The following is a 20842-nucleotide window of genomic DNA, read 5'->3' on the forward strand; positions in this document are numbered from 1 at the left end:
TTCAGAACGGCTCAATCAAAAGTAAGGTTCAACTCTGTTAGTTGAATGCACAGAACAGAAAGAATTTTCACAGAATGCTACTGTGTAGTTTATATTTGAATATATTCCTTTTTCCACTATTACCCTCTTAGCGCTCCGAATGTCCACTTGCATTTTCTACAGAAAGAGTGTTCAGAACCGTGCAATCAAAAGTATGGTTTAACTCTGTTAGCTTAATGAACATATGAGAAATAAGTTTTACACAATGCTTCTGTGTAGTTTTTATTTGAAGATATTATTTTTCCCAATAGAGGCCTCTTAGCGCTCAGAATGTCCAATTGCAGTTTCTACAGAAAGAGTGTTTCAGAAAGGCTCAATCAAAAGTAAGGTTCAACTCTGTTAGTTGAATGCACAGAACAGAAAGAAGTTTCATACAGTGCTTCTGTGTAGTTTATATTTGAATATATTCTTTTTTCCACTATTACCCACTTAGCGCTACGAATGTCCAGTTGCATTTTCTACAGACAGAGTGTTTCAAAACTGCTCAATCAAAAGTATGGTTTAACTCTGTTAGCTGAATGCTCAGATCAGAAAGAAGTTTCACAGAATGCTTCTGTGTAGTTTATATTTGAATATATTCCTTTTTCCACTACTACTCGCTTAGCGCTCCAAATGTCCAGTTGCATTTTCTACAGAAAGAGTGTTCAGATCTGCTAAATCAAAAGTATGGTTTAACTCTGTTAGCTGAATGCACAGATCAGAAAGAAGTTTCACAGAATGATTCTGTGTAGTTTATATTTGGAGACATTCCTTTTTCCACTATTACCCTCTTAGCGCTCCGAATCTCCACTTGCATTTTCTACAGAAAGAGTGTTTCAGAACGGCTCAATCAAAACTAAAGTTCAACTCTTTTAGTTGAACAAACAGAACAGAAAGAAGTTTCACACAATTCTTCTGTGTAGTTTCTATTTGTAGACATTCTTTTTCCCAATATAGGCCTCTTAGCGCTCAGAATGTCCAATTGCAGTTTCTACAGAAAGAGTGTTTCAGAACGGCTCAATCAAAAATAAGGTTCAACTCTGTTAGTTGAATGCACAGAACAGAAAGAAGTTTCATACAATGCTTCTGTGTAGTTTATATTTGAACATATTCTTTTTTCCACTATTACCCACTTAGCGCTACGAATGTCCAGTTGCATTTTCTACAGACAGAGTGTTTCAAAACTGCTCAATGAATAGTATGGTTTAACTCTGTTAGCTGAATTCTCAGATCAGAAAGAAGTTTCACAGAATGCTTCTGTGTAGTTTATATTTGAATATATTCCTTTTTCCACTACTACGCTCTTAGCGCTCCAAATGTCCAGTTGCATTTTCTACAGAAAGAGTGTTCAGATCTGCTCAATCAAAAGTATGGTTTAACTCTGTTAGCTGAATGCACAGATCAGAAAGAAATTTCACCGAGGGAGTCTGTGTAGTTTATATTTGAAGACATTACTTTTTCCACTATTACCCTCTTAGCGCTCCGAATCTCCACTTGCATTTTCTACAAAAAGAGTGTTTCATAACTGCTCAATCAAAAATATGTTTTATCTCTGTTAACTGAATTTACAGATCAGAAATAAGTTTCACAGAATGCATCTGTGTAGTTTATATTTGAATATATTCCTTTTTCCACTACTACGCTCTTAGCGCTCCAAATGTCCAGTTGCATTTTCTACAGAAAGAGTGTTCAGATCTGCTCAATCAAAAGTATGGTTTAACTCTGTTAGCTGAATGCACAGAGCAGAAAGAAATTTCACCGAGTGAGTCTGTGTAGTTTATATTTGAAGACATTCCTTTTTCCACTATTACCCTCTTAGCGCTCCGAATCTCCACTTGCATTTTCTACAGAAAGAGTGTTTCAGAACGGCTCAATCAAAACTAAGGTTCAACCCTTTTAGTTGAACAAACAGAACAGAAAGAAGTTTCACACAATTCTTCTGTGTAGTTTTTATTTGAAGATATTCTTTTTCCCAATGTAGGCCTCTTAGCGCTTAGCATGTCCAATTGCAGTTTCTACAGAAAGAGTGTTTCAGAACGGCTCAATCAAAAGTAAGGTTCAACTGTGTTAGTTGAATGCACAGAACAGAAAGAATTTTCACAGAATGCTACTGTGTAGTTTATATTTGAATATATTAGTTTTTCCACTATTACCCTCTTATCGCTCCGAATGTCCACTTGCATTTTCTACAGAAAGAGTGTTCAGAACTGTGCAATCAAAAGTATGGTTTAACTCTGTTAGCTTAATGAACATATCAGAAATAAGTTTCACACAATGCTTCTGTGTAGTTTTTATTTGAAGATATTATTTTTCCCAATAGAGGCCTCTTAGCGCTCAGAATGTCCAATTGCAGTTTCTACAGAAAGAGTGTTTCAGAAAGGCTCAATCAAAAGTAAGGTTCAACTCTGTTAGTTGAATGCACAGAACAGAAAGAAGTTTCATACAATGCTTCTGTGTAGTTTATATTTGAATATATTCTTTTTTCCACTATTACCCACTTAGCGCTACGAATGTCCAGTTGCATTTTCTACAGACAGAGTGTTTCAAAACTGCTCAATCAAAAGTATGGTTTAACTCTGTTAGCTGAATGCTCAGATCAGAAAGAAGTTTCACAGAATGCTTCTGTGTAGTTTATATTTGAATATATTCCTTTTTCCACTACTACTCTCTTAGCGCTCCAAATGTCCAGTTGCATTTTCTACAGAAAGAGTCTTCAGATCTGCTAAATCAAAAGTATGGTTTAACTCTGTTAGCTGAATGCACAGATCAGAAAGAAGTTTCACAGAATGATTCTGTGTAGTTTATATTTGGAGACATTCCTTTTTCCACTATTACCCTCTTAGCGCTCCGAATCTCCAATTGCATTTTCTACAGAAAGAGTGTTTCAGAACGGCTCAATCAAAACTAAAGTTCAACTCTTTTAGTTGAACAAACAGAACAGAAAGAAGTTTCACACAATTCTTCTGTGTAGTTTTTATTTGTAGACATTCTTTTTCCCAATATAGGCCTCTTAGCGCTCAGAATGTCCAATTGCAGTTTCTACAGAAAGAGTGTTTCAGAACGGCTCAATCAAAAATAAGGTTCAACTCTGTTAGTTGAATGCACAGAACAGAAAGAAGTTTCATACAATGCTTCTGTGTAGTTTATATTTGAACATATTCTTTTTTCCACTATTACCCACTTAGCGCTACGAACGTCCAGTTGCATTTTCTACAGACAGAGTGTTTCAAAACTGCTGAATCAAAAGTATGGTTTAACTCTGTTAGCTGAATGCTCAGATCAGAAAGAAGTTTCACAGAATGCTTCTGTGTAGTTTATATTTGAATATATTCCTTTTTCCACTACTACGCTCTTAGCGCTCCAAATGTCCAGTTGCATTTTCTACAGAAAGAGTGTTCAGATCTGCTCAATCAAAACTATGGTTTAACTCTGTTAGCTGAATGCACAGATCAGAAAGATGTTTCACCAAATGATTCTGTGTAGTTTATATTTGAAGACATTCCTTTTTCCACTATTACCCTCTTAGCGCTCCGAATCTCCACTTGTATTTTCTACAAAAAGAGTGTTTCATAACTGCTCAATGAAAAATATGTTTTATCTCTGTTAACTGAATTTACAGATCAGAAATAAGTTTCACAGAATGCATCTGTGTAGTTTTTATTTGAAGATATTCTTTTTCCCAATGTAGGCCTCTTAGCGCTTAGCATGTCCAATTGCAGTTTCTACAGAAAGAGTGTTTCAGAACGGCTCAATCAAAAGTAAGGTTCAACTCTGTTAGTTGAATGCACAGAACAGAAAGAATTTTCACAGAATGCTACTGTGTAGTTTATATTTGAATATATTCCTTTTTCCACTATTACCCTCTTAGCGCTCCGAATGTCCACTTGCATTTTCTACAGAAAGAGTGTTCAGAACTGCGCAATCAAAAGTATGGTTTAACTCTCTTAGCTTAATGAACATATCAGAAATATGTTTCACACAATGCTTCTGTGTAGTTTTTATTTGAAGATATTATTTTTCCCAATAGAGGCCTCTTAGCGCTCAGAATGTCCAATTGCAGTTTCTACAGAAAGAGTGTTTCAGAAAGGCTCAATCAAAAGTAAGGTTCAACTCTGTTAGTTGAATGCACAGAACAGAAAGAAGTTTCATACAATGCTTCTGTGTAGTTTATATTTGAACATATTCTTTTTTCCACTATTACCCACTTAGCGCTACGAATGTCCAGTTGCATTTTCTACAGACAGAGTGTTTCAAAACTGCTCAATCAAAAGTATGGTTTAACTCTGTTAGCTGAATGCTCAGATCAGAAAGAAGTTTCACAGAATGCTTCTGTGTAGTTTATATTTGAATATATTCCTTTTTCCACTACTACGCTCTTAGCGCTCCAAATGTCCAGTTGCATTTTCTACAGAAAGAGTGTTCAGATCTGCTCAATCAAAAATATGGTTTAACTCTGTTAGCTGAATGCACAGATCAGAAAGAAGTTTCTCCGAATGATTCTGTGTAGTTTATATTTGAAGATATTCCTTTTTCCACTATTACCCTCTTAGCGCTCCGAATCTCCACTTGCATTTTCTACAAAAAGAGTGTTTCATAACTGCTCAATCAAAAATATGTTTTATCTCTGTTAACTGAATTTACAGATCAGAAATAAGTTTCACAGAATGCATCTGTGTAATTTTTATTTGAAGATATTCTTTTTCCCAATGTAGGCCTCTTAGCGCTTAGCATGTCCAATTGCAGTTTCTGCAGAAAGAGTGTTTCAGAACGGCTCAATCAAAAGTAAGGTTCAACTCTGTTAGTTGAATGCACAGAACAGAAAGAATTTTCACAGAATGCTACTGTGTAGTTTATATTTGAATATATTCCTTTTTCCACTATTACCCTCTTAGCGCTCCGAATGTCCACTTGCATTTTCTACAGAAAGAGTGTTCAGAACCGTGCAATCAAAAGTATGGTTTAACTCTGTTATCTTAATGAACATATGAGAAATAAGTTTTACACAATGCTTCTGTGTAGTTTTTATTTGAAGATATTATTTTTCCCAATAGAGGCCTCTTAGCGCTCAGAATGTCCAATTGCAGTTTCTACAGAAAGAGTGTTTCAGAAAGGCTCAATCAAAAGTAAGGTTCAACTCTGTTAGTTGAATGCACAGAACAGAAAGAAGTTTCATACAGTGCTTCTGTGTAGTTTATATTTGAATATATTCTTTTTTCCACTATTACCCACTTAGCGCTACGAATGTCCAGTTGCATTTTCTACAGACAGAGTGTTTCAAAACTGCTCAATCAAAAGTATGGTTTAACTCTGTTAGCTGAATGCTCAGATCAGAAAGAAGTTTCACAGAATGCTTCTGTGTAGTTTATATTTGAATATATTCCTTTTTCCACTACTACTCGCTTAGCGCTCCAAATGTCCAGTTGCATTTTCTACAGAAAGAGTGTTCAGATCTGCTAAATCAAAAGTATGGTTTAACTCTGTTAGCTGAATGCACAGATCAGAAAGAAGTTTCACAGAATGATTCTGTGTAGTTTATATTTGGAGACATTCCTTTTTCCACTATTACCCTCTTAGCGCTCCGAATCTCCACTTGCATTTTCTACAGAAAGAGTGTTTCAGAACGGCTCAATCAAAACTAAAGTTCAACCCTTTTAGTTGAACAAACAGAACAGAAAGAAGTTTCACACAATTCTTCTGTGTAGTTTCTATTTGTAGACATTCTTTTTCCCAATATAGGCCTCTTAGCGCTCAGAATGTCCAATTGCAGTTTCTACAGAAAGAGTGTTTCAGAACGGCTCAATCAAAAATAAGGTTCAACTCTGTTAGTTGAATGCACAGAACAGAAAGAAGTTTCATACAATGCTTCTGTGTAGTTTATATTTGAACATATTCTTTTTTCCACTATTACCCACTTAGCGCTACGAATGTCCAGTTGCATTTTCTACAGACAGAGTGTTTCAAAACTGCTCAATGAATAGTATGGTTTAACTCTGTTAGCTGAATTCTCAGATCAGAAAGAAGTTTCACAGAATGCTTCTGTGTAGTTTATATTTGAATATATTCCTTTTTCCACTACTACGCTCTTAGCGCTCCAAATGTCCAGTTGCATTTTCTACAGAAAGAGTGTTCAGATCTGCTCAATCAAAAGTATGGTTTAACTCTGTTAGCTGAATGCACAGATCAGAAAGAAATTTCACCGAGTGAGTCTGTGTAGTTTATATTTGAAGACATTACTTTTTCCACTATTACCCTCTTAGCGCTCCGAATCTCCACTTGCATTTTCTACAAAAAGAGTGTTTCATAACTGCTCAATCAAAAATATGTTTTATCTCTGTTAACTGAATTTACAGATCAGAAATAAGTTTCACAGAATGCATCTGTGTAGTTTATATTTGAATATATTCCTTTTTCCACTACTACGCTCTTAGCGCTCCAAATGTCCAGTTGCATTTTCTACAGAAAGAGTGTTCAGATCTGCTCAATCAAAAGTATGGTTTAACTCTGTTAGCTGAATGCACAGAGCAGAAAGAAATTTCACCGAGTGAGTCTGTGTAGTTTATATTTGAAGACATTCCTTTTTCCACTATTACCCTCTTAGCGCTCCGAATCTCCACTTGCATTTTCTACAGAAAGAGTGTTTCAGAACGGCTCAATCAAAACTAAGGTTCAACCCTTTTAGTTGAACAAACAGAACAGAAAGAAGTTTCACACAATTCTTCTGTGTAGTTTTTATTTGAAGATATTCTTTTTCCCAATGTAGGCCTCTTAGCGCTTAGCATGTCCAATTGCAGTTTCTACAGAAAGAGTGTTTCAGAACGGCTCAATCAAAAGTAAGGTTCAACTGTGTTAGTTGAATGCACAGAACAGAAAGAATTTTCACAGAATGCTACTGTGTAGTTTATATTTGAATATATTAGTTTTTCCACTATTACCCTCTTATCGCTCCGAATGTCCACTTGCATTTTCTACAGAAAGAGTGTTCAGAACTGTGCAATCAAAAGTATGGTTTAACTCTGTTAGCTTAATGAACATATCAGAAATAAGTTTCACACAATGCTTCTGTGTAGTTTTTATTTGAAGATATTATTTTTCCCAATAGAGGCCTCTTAGCGCTCAGAATGTCCAATTGCAGTTTCTACAGAAAGAGTGTTTCAGAAAGGCTCAATCAAAAGTAAGGTTCAACTCTGTTAGTTGAATGCACAGAACAGAAAGAAGTTTCATACAATGCTTCTGTGTAGTTTATATTTGAATATATTCTTTTTTCCACTATTACCCACTTAGCGCTACGAATGTCCAGTTGCATTTTCTACAGACAGAGTGTTTCAAAACTGCTCAATCAAAAGTATGGTTTAACTCTGTTAGCTGAATGCTCAGATCAGAAAGAAGTTTCACAGAATGCTTCTGTGTAGTTTATATTTGAATATATTCCTTTTTCCACTACTACTCTCTTAGCGCTCCAAATGTCCAGTTGCATTTTCTACAGAAAGAGTCTTCAGATCTGCTAAATCAAAAGTATGGTTTAACTCTGTTAGCTGAATGCACAGATCAGAAAGAAGTTTCACAGAATGATTCTGTGTAGTTTATATTTGGAGACATTCCTTTTTCCACTATTACCCTCTTAGCGCTCCGAATCTCCAATTGCATTTTCTACAGAAAGAGTGTTTCAGAACGGCTCAATCAAAACTAAAGTTCAACTCTTTTAGTTGAACAAACAGAACAGAAAGAAGTTTCACACAATTCTTCTGTGTAGTTTTTATTTGTAGACATTCTTTTTCCCAATATAGGCCTCTTAGCGCTCAGAATGTCCAATTGCAGTTTCTACAGAAAGAGTGTTTCAGAACGGCTCAATCAAAAATAAGGTTCAACTCTGTTAGTTGAATGCACAGAACAGAAAGAAGTTTCATACAATGCTTCTGTGTAGTTTATATTTGAACATATTCTTTTTTCCACTATTACCCACTTAGCGCTACGAACGTCCAGTTGCATTTTCTACAGACAGAGTGTTTCAAAACTGCTGAATCAAAAGTATGGTTTAACTCTGTTAGCTGAATGCTCAGATCAGAAAGAAGTTTCACAGAATGCTTCTGTGTAGTTTATATTTGAATATATTCCTTTTTCCACTACTACGCTCTTAGCGCTCCAAATGTCCAGTTGCATTTTCTACAGAAAGAGTGTTCAGATCTGCTCAATCAAAACTATGGTTTAACTCTGTTAGCTGAATGCACAGATCAGAAAGATGTTTCACCAAATGATTCTGTGTAATTTATATTTGAAGACATTCCTTTTTCCACTATTACCCTCTTAGCGCTCCGAATCTCCACTTGTATTTTCTACAAAAAGAGTGTTTCATAACTGCTCAATGAAAAATATGTTTTATCTCTGTTAACTGAATTTACAGATCAGAAATAAGTTTCACAGAATGCATCTGTGTAGTTTTTATTTGAAGATATTCTTTTTCCCAATGTAGGCCTCTTAGCGCTTAGCATGTCCAATTGCAGTTTCTACAGAAAGAGTGTTTCAGAACGGCTCAATCAAAAGTAAGGTTCAACTCTGTTAGTTGAATGCACAGAACAGAAAGAATTTTCACAGAATGCTACTGTGTAGTTTATATTTGAATATATTCCTTTTTCCACTATTACCCTCTTAGCGCTCCGAATGTCCACTTGCATTTTCTACAGAAAGAGTGTTCAGAACTGCGCAATCAAAAGTATGGTTTAACTCTCTTAGCTTAATGAACATATCAGAAATATGTTTCACACAATGCTTCTGTGTAGTTTTTATTTGAAGATATTATTTTTCCCAATAGAGGCCTCTTAGCGCTCAGAATGTCCAATTGCAGTTTCTACAGAAAGAGTGTTTCAGAAAGGCTCAATCAAAAGTAAGGTTCAACTCTGTTAGTTGAATGCACAGAACAGAAAGAAGTTTCATACAATGCTTCTGTGTAGTTTATATTTGAACATATTCTTTTTTCCACTATTACCCACTTAGCGCTACGAATGTCCAGTTGCATTTTCTACAGACAGAGTGTTTCAAAACTGCTCAATCAAAAGTATGGTTTAACTCTGTTAGCTGAATGCTCAGATCAGAAAGAAGTTTCACAGAATGCTTCTGTGTAGTTTATATTTGCATATATTCCTTTTTCCACTACTACGCTCTTAGCGCTCCAAATGTCCAGTTGCATTTTCTACAGAAAGAGTGTTCAGATCTGCTCAATCAAAAATATGGTTTAACTCTGTTAGCTGAATGCACAGATCAGAAAGAAGTTTCTCCGAATGATTCTGTGTAGTTTATATTTGAAGATATTCCTTTTTCCACTATTACCCTCTTAGCGCTCGGAATCTCCACTTGCATTTTCTACAAAAAGAGTGTTTCATAACTGCTCAATCAAAAATATGTTTTATCTCTGTTAACTGAATTTACAGATCAGAAATAAGTTTCACAGAATGCATCTGTGTAGTTTTTATTTGAAGATATTCTTTTTCCCAATGTAGGCCTCTTAGCGCTTAGCATGTCCAATTGCAGTTTCTGCAGAAAGAGTGTTTCAGAACGGCTCAATCAAAAGTAAGGTTCAACTCTGTTAGTTGAATGCACAGAACAGAAAGAATTTTCACAGAATGCTACTGTGTAGTTTATATTTGGATATATTCCTTTTTCCACTATTACCCTCTTAGCGCTCCGAATGTCCACTTGCATTTTCTACAGAAAGAGTGTTCAGAACTGTGCAATCAAAAGTATGGTTTAACTCTGTTAGCTTAATGAACATATGAGAAATAAGTTTCACACAATGCTTCTGTGTAGTTTTTATTTGAAGATATTATTTTTCCCAATAGAGGCCTCTTAGCGCTCAGAATGTCCAGTTGCAGTTTCTACAGAAAGAGTGTTTCAGAAAGGCTCAATCAAAAGTAAGGTTCAACTGTGTTAGTTGAATGCACAGAACAGAAAGAAGTTTCATACAGTGCTTCTGTGTAGTTTATATTTGAATATATTCTTTTTTCCACTATTACCCACTTAGCGCTACGAATGTCCAGTTGCATTTTCTACAGACAGAGTGTTTCAAAACTGCTCAATCAAAAGTATGGTTTAACTCTGTTAGCTGAATGCTCAGATCAGAAAGAAGTTTCACAGAATGCTTCTGTGTAGTTTATATTTGAATATATTCCTTTTTCCACTAGTACTCTCTTAGCGCTCCAAATGTCCAGTTGCATTTTCTACAGAAAGAGTGTTCAGATCTGCTCAATAAAAAATATGGTTTAACTCTGTTAGCTGAATGCACAGATCAGAAAGAAGTTTCTCCGAATGATTCTGTGTAGTTTATATTTGAAGATATTCCTTTTTCCACTATTACCCTCTTAGCGCTCCGAATCTCCACTTGCATTTTCTACAAAAAGAGTGTTTCATAACTGCTCAATCAAAAATATGTTTTATCTCTGTTAACTGAATTTACAGATCAGAAATAAGTTTCACAGAATGCATCTGTGTAATTTTTATTTGAAGATATTCTTTTTCCCAATGTAGGCCTCTTAGCGCTTAGCATGTCCAATTGCAGTTTCTGCAGAAAGAGTGTTTCAGAACGGCTCAATCAAAAGTAAGGTTCAACTCTGTTAGTTGAATGCACAGAACAGAAAGAATTTTCACAGAATGCTACTGTGTAGTTTATATTTGAATATATTCCTTTTTCCAATATTACCCTCTTAGCGCTCCGAATGTTCACTTGCATTTTCTACAGAAAGAGTGTTCAGAACTGTGCAATCAAAAGTATGGTTTAACTCTGTTAGCTTAATGAACATATGAGAAATAAGTTTTACACAATGCTTCTGTGTAGTTTTTATTTGAAGATATTATTTTTCCCAATAGAGGCCTCTTAGCGCTCAGAATGTCCAATTGCAGTTTCTACAGAAAGAGTGTTTCAGAAAGGCTCAATCAAAAGTAAGGTTCAACTCTGTTAGTTGAATGCACAGAACAGAAAGAAGTTTCATACAGTGATTCTGTGTAGTTTATATTTGAATATATTCTTTTTTCCACTATTACCCACTTAGCGCTACGAATGTCCAGTTGCATTTTCTACAGACAGAGTGTTTCAAAACTGCTCAATCAAAAGTATGGTTTAACTCTGTTAGCTGAATGCTCAGATAAGAAAGAAGTTTCACAGAATGCTTCTGTGTAGTTTATATTTGAATATATTCCTTTTTCCACTACTACTCTCTTAGCGCTCCAAATGTCCAATTGCATTTTCTACAGAAAGAGTGTTCAGATCTGCTAAATCAAAATTATGGTTTAACTCTGTTAGCTGAATGCACAGATCAGAAAGAAGTTTCACAGAATGATTCTGTGTAGTTTATATTTGGAGACATTCCTTTTTCCACTATTACCCTCTTAGCGCTCCGAATCTCCACTTGCATTTTCTACAGAAAGAGTGTTTCAGAACGGCTCAATCAAAACTAAAGTTCAACTCTTTTAGTTGAACAAACAGAACAGAAAGAAGTTTCACACAATTCTTCTGTGTAGTTTCTATTTGTAGACATTCTTTTTCCCAATATAGGCCTCTTAGCGCTCAGAATGTCCAATTGCAGTTTCTACAGAAAGAGTGTTTCAGAACGGCTCAATCAAAAATAAGGTTCAACTCTGTTAGTTGAATGCACAGAACAGAAAGAAGTTTCATACAATGCTTCTGTGTAGTTTATATTTGAACATATACTTTTTTCCACTATTACCCACTTAGCGCTACGAATGTCCAGTTGCATTTTCTACAGACAGAGTGTTTCAAAACTGCTCAATGAATAGTATGGTTTAACTCTGTTAGCTGAATTCTCAGATCAGAAAGAAGTTTCACAGAATGCTTCTGTGTAGTTTATATTTGAATATATTCCTTTTTCCACTACTACGCTCTTAGCGCTCCAAATGTCCAGTTGCATTTTCTACAGAAAGAGTGTTCAGATCTGCTCAATCAAAAGTATGGTTTAACTCTGTTAGCTGAATGCACAGATCAGAAAGAAATTTCACCGAGTGAGTCTGTGTAGTTTATATTTGAAGACATTCCTTTTTCCACTATTACCCTCTTAGCGCTCCGAATCTCCACTTGCATTTTCTACAAAAAGAGTGTTTCATAACTGCTCAATCAAAAATATGTTTTATCTCTGTTAACTGAATTTACAGATCAGAAATAAGTTTCACAGAATGCATCTGTGTAGTTTATATTTGAATATATTCCTTTTTCCACTACTACGCTCTTAGCGCTCCAAATGTCCAGTTGCATTTTCTACAGAAAGAGTGTTCAGATCTGCTCAATCAAAAGTATGGTTTAACTCTGTTAGCTGAATGCACAGATCAGAAAGAAATTTCACCGAGTGAGTCTGTGTAGTTTATATTTGAAGACATTCCTTTTTCCACTATTACCCTCTTAGCGCTCCGAATCTCCACTTGCATTTTCTACAGAAAGAGTGTTTCAGAACGGCTCAATCAAAACTAAGGTTCAACCCTTTTAGTTGAACAAACAGAACAGAAAGAAGTTTCACACAATTCTTCTGTGTAGTTTTTATTTGAAGATATTCTTTTTCCCAATGTAGGCCTCTTAGCGCTTAGCATGTCCAATTGCAGTTTCTACAGAAAGAGTGTTTCAGAACGGCTCAATCAAAAGTAAGGTTCAACTGTGTTAGTTGAATGCACAGAACAGAAAGAATTTTCACAGAATGCTACTGTGTAGTTTATATTTGAATATATTCCTTTTTCCACTATTACCCTCTTAGCGCTCCGAATGTCCACTTGCATTTTCTACAGAAAGAGTGTTCAGAACTGTGCAATCAAAAGTATGGTTTAACTCTGTTAGCTTAATGAACATATCAGAAATAAGTTTCACGCAATGCTTCTGTGTAGTTTTTATTTGAAGATATTATTTTTCCCAATAGAGGCCTCTTAGCGCTCAGAATGTCCAATTGCAGTTTCTACAGAAAGAGTGTTTCAGAAAGGCTCAATCAAAAGTAAGGTTCAACTCTGTTAGTTGAATGCACAGAACAGAAAGAAGTTTCATACAATGCTTCTGTGTAGTTTATATTTGAATATATTCTTTTTTCCACTATTACCCACTTAGCGCTACGAATGTCCAGTTGCATTATCTACAGACAGAGTGTTTCAAAACTGCTCAATCAAAAGTATGGTTTAACTCTGTTAGCTGAATGCTCAGATCAGAAAGAAGTTTCACAGAATGCTTCTGTGTAGTTTATATTTGAATATATTCCTTTTTCCACTACTACTCTCTTAGCGCTCCAAATGTCCAGTTGCATTTTCTACAGAAAGAGTGTTCAGATCTGCTAAATCAAAAGTATGGTTTAACTCTGTTAGCTGAATGCACAGATCAGAAAGAAGTTTCACAGAATGATTCTGTGTAGTTTATATTTGGAGACATTCCTTTTTCCACTATTACCCTCTTAGCGCTCCGAATCTCCAATTGCATTTTCTACAGAAAGAGTGTTTCAGAACGGCTCAATCAAAACTAAAGTTCAACTCTTTTAGTTGAACAAACAGAACGGAAAGAAGTTTCACACAATTCTTCTGTGTAGTTTTTATTTGTAGACATTCTTTTTCCCAATATAGGCCTCTTAGCGCTCAGAATGTCCAATTGCAGTTTCTACAGAAAGAGTGTTTCAGAACGGCTCAATCAAAAATAAGGTTCAACTCTGTTAGTTGAATGCACAGAACAGAAAGAAGTTTCATACAATGCTTCTGTGTAGTTTATATTTGAACATATTCTTTTTTCCACTATTACCCACTTAGCGCTACGAACGTCCAGTTGCATTTTCTACAGCCAGAGTGTTTCAAAACTGCTGAATCAAAAGTATGGTTTAACTCTGTTAGCTGAATGCTCAGATCAGAAAGAAGTTTCACAGAATGCTTCTGTGTAGTTTATATTTGAATATATTCCTTTTTCCACTACTACGCTCTTAGCGCTCCAAATGTCCAGTTGAATTTTCTACAGAAAGAGTGTTCAGATCTGCTCAATCAAAAGTATGGTTTAACTCTGTTAGCTGAATGCACAGATCAGAAAAATGTTTCACCAAATGATTCTGTGTAGTTTATATTTGAAGACATTCCTTTTTCCACTATTACCCTCTTAGCGCTCCGAATCTCCACTTGCATTTTCTACAAAAAGAGTGTTTCATAACTGCTCAATGAAAAATATGTTTTATCTCTGTTAACTGAATTTACAGATCAGAAATAAGTTTCACAGAATGCATCTGTGTAGTTTTTATTTGAAGATATTCTTTTTCCCAATGTAGGCCTCTTAGCGCTTAGCATGTCCAATTGCAGTTTCTACAGAAAGAGTGTTTCAGAACGGCTCAATCAAAAGTAAGGTTCAACTCTGTTAGTTGAATGCACAGAACAGAAAGAATTTTCACAGAATGCTACTGTGTAGTTTATATTTGAATATATTCCTTTTTCCACTATTACCCTCTTAGCGCTCCGAATGCCCACTTGCATTTTCTACAGAAAGAGTGTTCAGAACTGCGCAATCAAAAGTATGGTTTAACTCTCTTAGCTTAATGAACATATCAGAAATATGTTTCACACAATGCTTCTGTGTAGTTTTTATTTGAAGATATTATTTTTCCCAATAGAGGCCTCTTAGCGCTCAGAATGTCCAATTGCAGTTTCTACAGAAAGAGTGTTTCAGAAAGGCTCAATCAAAAGTAAGGTTCAACTCTGTTAGTTGAATGCACAGAACAGAAAGAAGTTTCATACAATGCTTTTGTGTAGTTTATATTTGAACATATTCTTTTTTCCACTATTACCCACTTAGCGCTACGAATGTCCAGTTGCATTTTCTACAGACAGAGTGTTTCAAAACTGCTCAATCAAAAGTATGGTTTAACTCTGTTAGCTGAATGCTCAGATGAGAAAGAAGTTTCACAGAATGCTTCTGTGTAGTTTATATTTGAATATATTCCTTTTTCCACTACTACGCTCTTAGCGCTCCAAATGTCCAGTTGCATTTTCTACAGAAAGAGTGTTCAGATCTGCTCAATCAAAAATATGGTTTAACTCTGTTAGCTGAATGCACAGATCAGAAAGAAGTTTCTCCGAATGATTCTGTGTAGTTTATATTTGAAGATATTCCTTTTTCCACTATTACCCTCTTAGCGCTCCGAATCTCCACTTGCATTTTCTACAAAAAGAGTGTTTCATAACTGCTCAATCAAAAATATGTTTTATCTCTGTTAACTGAATTTACAGATCAGAAATATGTTTCACAGAATGCATCTGTGTAGTTTTTATTTGAAGATATTCTTTTTCCCAATGTAGGCCTCTTAGCGCTTAGCATGTCCAATTGAAGTTTCTGCAGAAAGAGTGTTTCAGAACGGCTCAATCAAAAGTAAGGTTCAACTCTGTTAGTTGAATGCACAGAACAGAAAGAATTTTCACAGAATGCTACTGTGTAGTTTATATTTGAATATATTCCTTTTTCCACTATTACCCTCTTAGCGCTCCGAATGTCCACTTGCATTTTCTACAGAAAGAGTGTTCAGAACTGTGCAATCAAAAGTATGGTTTAACTCTGTTAGCTTAATGAACATATGAGAAATAAGTTTCACACAATGCTTCTGTGTAGTTTTTATTTGAAGATATTATTTTTCCCAATAGAGGCCTCTTAGCGCTCAGAATGTCCAATTGCAGTTTCTACAGAAAGAGTGTTTCAGAAAGGCTCAATCAAAAGTAAGGTTCAACTCTGTTAGTTGAATGCACAGAACAGAAAGAAGTTTCACAGAATGCTTCTGTGTAGGTTATATATGAACATATTCTTTTTTGCACTATTACCCACTTAGCGCTACGAATGTCCAGTTGCATTTTCTACAGACAGAGTGTTTCAAAACTGCTCAATCAAAAGTATGGTTTAACTCTGTTAGCTGAATGCTCAGATCAGAAAGAAGTTTCACAGAATGCTTCTGTGTAGTTTATATTTGAATATATTCCTTTTTCCACTACTACTCTCTTAGCGCTCCAAATGTCCAGTTGCATTTTCTACAGAAAGAGTCTTCAGATCTGCTCAATCAAAAGTATGGTTTAACTCTGTTAGCTGAATGCACAGATCAGAAAGAAGTTTCACAGAATGATTCTGTGTAGTTTATATTTGGAGACATTCCTTTTTCCACTATTACCCTCTTAGCGCTCCGAATCTCCACTTGCATTTTCTACAGAAAGAGTGTTTCAGAACGGCTCAATCAAAACTAAAGTTCAACTCTTTTAGTTGATCAAACAGAACAGAAAGAAGTTTCACACAATTCTTCTGTGTAGTTTTTATTTGTAGACATTCTTTTTCCCAATATAGGCCTCTTAGCGCTCAGAATGTCCAATTGCAGTTTCTACAGAAAGAGTGTTTCAGAAAGGCTCAATCAAAAGTAAGGTTCAACTCTGTTAGTTGAATGCACAGAACAGAAAGAAGTTTCACAGAATGCTTCTGTGTAGTTTATATATGAACATATTCTTTTTTTCACTATTACCCACTTAGCGCTACGAATGTCCAATTGCATTTTCTACAGACAGAGTGTTTCAAAACTGCTCAATCAAAAGTATGGTTTAACTCTGTTAGCTGAATGCTCAGATCAGAAAGAAGTTTCACAGAATGCTTCTGTGTAGTTTATATTTTAATATATTCCTTTTTCCACTACTACGCTCTTAGCGCTCCAAATGTCCAGTTGCATTTTCTAGAGAAAGAGTGTTCAGATCTGCTCAATCAAAAGTATGGTTTAACTCTGTTAGCTGAATGCACAGATCAGAAAGAAGTTTCACCGAATGATTCTGTGTAGTTTATATTTGAAGACATTCCTTTTTCCACTATTACCCTCTTAGCGCTCCGAATCTCCACTTGCATTTTCTACAAAAAGAGTGTTTCATAACTGCTCAATCAAAAATATGTTTTATCTCTGTTAACTGAATTTACAGATCAGAAATAAGTTTCACAGAATGCATCTGTGTAGTTTTTATTTGAAGATATTCTTTTTCCCAATGTAGGCCTCTTAGCGCTTAGCATGTCCAATTGCAGTTTCTACAGAAAGAGTGTTTAAGAACGGCTCAATCAAAAGTAAGGTTCAACTCTGTTAGCTGCATGCACAGAACACAAAGAGTTTTCACAGAATGCTACTGTGTAGTTTATATTTGAATATATTCATTTTTCCACTATTACCCTCTTAGCGCTTCGAATGTCCACTTGCATTTTCTACAGAAAGAGTGTTCAGAACTGCGCAATCAAAGGTATGGTTTAACTCTTTTAGCTTAATGAACATATCAGAAATAAGTTTCACACAATGCTTCTGTGTAGTTTTTATTTGAAGATATTATTTTTCCCAATAGAGGCCTCTTAGCGCTCAGAATGTCCAATTGCAGTTTCTACAGAAAGAGTGTTTCAGAAAGGCTCAATCAAAAGTAAGGTTCAACTCTGTTAGTTGAATGCACAGAACAGAAAGAAGTTTCATACAATGCTTCTGTGTAGTTTATATTTGAACATATTCTTTTTTCCACTATTACCCACTTAGCGCTACGAACGTCCAGTTGCATTTTCTACAGCCAGAGTGTTTCAAAACTGCTGAATCAAAAGTATGGTTTAACTCTGTTAGCTGAATGCTCAGATCAGAAAGAAGTTTCACAGAATGCTTCTGTGTAGTTTATATTTGAATATATTCCTTTTTCCACTACTACGCTCTTAGCGCTCCAAATGTCCAGTTGAATTTTCTACAGAAAGAGTGTTCAGATCTGCTCAATCAAAAGTATGGTTTAACTCTGTTAGCTGAATGCACAGATCAGAAAGATGTTTCACCAAATGATTCTGTGTAGTTTATATTTGAAGACATTCCTTTTTCCACTATTACCCTCTTAGCGCTCCGAATCTCCACTTGCATTTTCTACAAAAAGAGTGTTTCATAACTGCTCAATGAAAAATATGTTTTATCTCTGTTAACTGAATTTACAGATCAGAAATAAGTTTCACAGAATGCATCTGTGTAGTTTTTATTTGAAGATATTCTTTTTCCCAATGTAGGCCTCTTAGCGCTTAGCATGTCCAATTGCAGTTTCTACAGAAAGAGTGTTTCAGAACGGCTCAATCAAAAGTAAGGTTCAACTCTGTTAGTTGAATGCACAGAACAGAAAGAATTTTCACAGAATGCTACTGTGTAGTTTATATTTGAATATATTCCTTTTTCCACTATTACCCTCTTAGCGCTCCGAATGTCCACTTGCATTTTCTACAGAAAGAGTGTTCAGAACTGCGCAATCAAAAGTATGGTTTAACTCTCTTAGCTTAATGAACATATCAGAAATATGTTTCACACAATGCTTCTGTGTAGTTTTTATTTGAAGATATTATTTTTCCCAATAGAGGCTTCTTAGCGCTCAGAATGTCCAATTGCAGTTTCTACAGAAAGAGTGTTTCAGAAAGGCTCAATCAAAAGTAAGGTTCAACTCTGTTAGTTGAATGCACAGAACAGAAAGAAGTTTCATACAATGCTTTTGTGTAGTTTATATTTGAACATATTTTTTTTTCCACTATTACCCACTTAGCGCTATGAATGTCCAGTTGCATTTTCTACAGACAGAGTGTTTCAAAACTGCTCAATCAAAAGTATGGTTTAACTCTGTTAGCTGAATGCTCAGATGAGAAAGAAGTTTCACAGAATGCTTCTGTGTAGTTTATATTTGAATATATTCCTTTTTCCACTACTACGCGCTTAGCGCTCCAAATGTCCAGTTGCATTTTCTACAGAAAGAGTGTTCAGATCTGCTCAATCAAAAATATGGTTTAACTCTGTTAGCTGAATGCACAGATCAGAAAGAAGTTTCTCCGAATGATTCTGTGTAGTTTATATTTGAAGATATTCCTTTTTCCACTATTACCCTCTTAGCGCTCCGAATCTCCACTTGCATTTTCTACAAAAAGAGTGTTTCATAACTGCTCAATCAAAAATATGTTTTATCTCTGTTAACTGAATTTACAGATCAGAAATAAGTTTCACAGAATGCATCTGTGTAGTTTTTATTTGAAGATATTCTTTTTCCCAATGTAGGCCTCTTAGCGCTTAGCATGTCCAATTGAAGTTTCTGCAGAAAGAGTGTTTCAGAACGGCTCAATCAAAAGTAAGGTTCAAATCTGTTAGTTGAATGCACAGAACAGAAAGAATTTTCACAGAATGCTACTGTGTAGTTTATATTTGAATATATTACTTTTTCCACTATTACCCTCTTAGCGCTCCGAATGTCCACTTGCATTTTCTACAGAAAGAGTGTTCAGAACTGTGCAATCAAAAGTATGGTTTAACTCTGTTAGCTTAATGAACATATGAGAAATAAGTTTCACACAATGCTTCTGTGTAGTTTTTATTTGAAGATATTATTTTTCCCAATAGAGGCCTCTTAGCGCTCAGAATGTCCAATTGCAGTTTCTACAGAAAGAGTGTTTCAGAAAGGCTCAATCAAAAGTAAGGTTCAACTCTGTTAGTTGAATGCACAGAACAGAAAGAAGTTTCACAGAATGCTTCTGTGTAGTTTATATATGAACATATTCTTTTTTGCACTATTACCCACTTAGCGCTACGAATGTCCAGTTGCATTTTCTACAGACAGAGTGTTTCAAAACTGCTCAATCAAAAGTATGGTTTAACTCTGTTAGCTGAATGCTCAGATCAGAAAGAAGTTTCACAGAATGCTTCTGTGTAGTTTATATTTGAATATATTCCTTTTTCCACTACTACTCTCTTAGCGCTCCAAATGTCCAGTTGCATTTTCTACAGAAAGAGTCTTCAGATCTGCTCAATCAAAAGTATGGTTTAACTCTGTTAGCTGAATGCACAGATCAGAAAGAAGTTTCACAGAATGATTCTGTGTAGTTTATATTTGGAGACATTCCTTTTTCCACTATTACCCTCTTAGCGCTCCGAATCTCCACTTGCATTTTCTACAGAAAGAGTGTTTCAGAACGGCTCAATCAAAACTAAAGTTCAACTCTTTTAGTTGATCAAACAGAACAGAAAGAAGTTTCACACAATTCTTCTGTGTAGTTTTTATTTGTAGACATTCTTTTTCCCAATGTAGGCCTCTTAGCGCTTAGCATGTCCAATTGAAGTTTCTGCAGAAAGAGTGTTTCAGAACGGCTCAATCAAAAGTAAGGTTCAACTCTGTTAGTTGAATGCACAGAACAGAAAGAATTTTCACAGAATGCTACTGTGTAGTTTATATTTGAATATATTCCTTTTTCCACTATTACCCTCTTAGCGCTCCGAATGTCCACTTGCATTTTCTACAGAAAGAGTGTTCAGAACTGTGCAATCAAAAGTATGGTTTAACTCTGTTAGCTTAATGAACATATGAGAAATAAGTTTCACACAATGCTTCTGTGTAGTTTTTATTTGAAGATATTATTTTTCCCAATAGAGGCCTCTTAGCGCTCAGAATGTCCAATTGCAGTTTCTACAGAAAGAGTGTTTCAGAAAGGCTCAATCAAAAGTAAGGTTCAACTCTGTTAGTTGAATGCACAGAACAGAAAGAAGTTTCACAGAATGCTTCTGTGTAGGTTATATATGAACATATTCTTTTTTGCACTATTACCCACTTAGCGCTACGAATGTCCAGTTGCATTTTCTACAGACAGAGTGTTTCAAAACTGCTCAATCAAAAGTATGGTTTAACTCTGTTAGCTGAATGCTCAGATCAGAAAGAAGTTTCACAGAATGCTTCTGTGTAGTTTATATTTGAATATATTCCTTTTTCCACTACTACTCTCTTAGCGCTCCAAATGTCCAGTTGCATTTTCTACAGAAAGAGTCTTCAGATCTGCTCAATCAAA

Source organism: Symphalangus syndactylus, chromosome 23, assembly GCF_028878055.3.
Source record: "Symphalangus syndactylus isolate Jambi chromosome 23, NHGRI_mSymSyn1-v2.1_pri, whole genome shotgun sequence".
Lineage (NCBI taxonomy): Eukaryota > Metazoa > Chordata > Mammalia > Primates > Hylobatidae > Symphalangus > Symphalangus syndactylus.